Below are 811 nucleotides of genomic sequence, written 5' to 3'. Positions count from 1 at the left end.
CCCCCGCTGTCTGCAGCCACGTTCTGGATCAACCCTCAGTTCAAGATCTGCCTGGAGGAGGTGGACGACGACGGCGACGAGTTTGGTGGGCGCGAGCCGGGCTGCAGCTTCCTGCTGGCCCTCATGCAGAAGCACCGGCGCCGCGAGCGCCGCTACGGGAAGGACATGGAGACCATCGGCTTCGCCGTCTACGAGGTGTCTGTCCGTCCATCCCGTCTGTCCGTCCATCCATCCGTCTCTCTGAGTCTTATCCGTCTGTCTGCCCGCCTCTGCTCTGCCTGCCTGCTGCTCGTCTCTGTGTCCATCGGAGGCCTGTCTGCCTGCCTGCCTCTGCTCTGCCTGCCTTGCCCGCTGCTTGTCTGTCTGTCTGGCACCCTCTAGTCTGTCCGTCTGCCGCCCTCTCCATCTGTCTGTCTGTCTGTCTGCTTGCCTGCAGCTTGTCTGTCTGTCCATCTGGGGCCTGTCCGTCTGCCTGCCTGCCACTTGTCTGTTTGTCTGCCTACCTGCTGCTCTGTCTGTCTGTCGTCTGCCTGCTGCTCGTCTGTCTGTCTGAGGCTTGTCTGCCTGCCTGCCGCTGCTCTGTCTGTCTGTCTGCCTGTCTCTCATCTGTCTGTCTGCCGCCTTACAGTCTGTCTGTCTGTCCGCCCCTCTGCCACCCTCTCATCTGTCTGCCTCCCTCCCACCTGTCTGTCTGTCTGTCTGTCTGCCACCCTCTTGCCTGTCTGCCTGTCTCCGTCTTGTCTGTCTGTCTTCCGCCCTTTCATCCCTCTTGTCTGTCTGTCCTCTGCCATCTTGCCTGTCTGTCTGCCAC

At 61.4% G+C, this 811-nt stretch overlaps 1 protein-coding gene across 1 annotated transcript in view; it reads left to right on the top strand.

The window, feature by feature from the left end:
• LOC110391806 (calpain-1 catalytic subunit-like) overlaps nt 1–811 on the top strand; it is a gene marked incomplete at its 3' end in the record, with an annotated part of 34,999 nt that overhangs the window by 26,703 nt on the left and 7,485 nt on the right. The gene's annotated exons all lie outside the window — the stretch shown is intronic.

The sequence above is a fragment of the Numida meleagris genome, unplaced genomic scaffold (assembly GCF_002078875.1).
Source record: "Numida meleagris isolate 19003 breed g44 Domestic line unplaced genomic scaffold, NumMel1.0 unplaced_Scaffold519, whole genome shotgun sequence".
In the NCBI taxonomy this organism is placed as follows: domain Eukaryota; kingdom Metazoa; phylum Chordata; class Aves; order Galliformes; family Numididae; genus Numida; species Numida meleagris.
The sequence above is the reverse complement of the archived record's forward strand: the minus strand, read 5'-3'. Positions and strand labels throughout refer to the sequence as shown.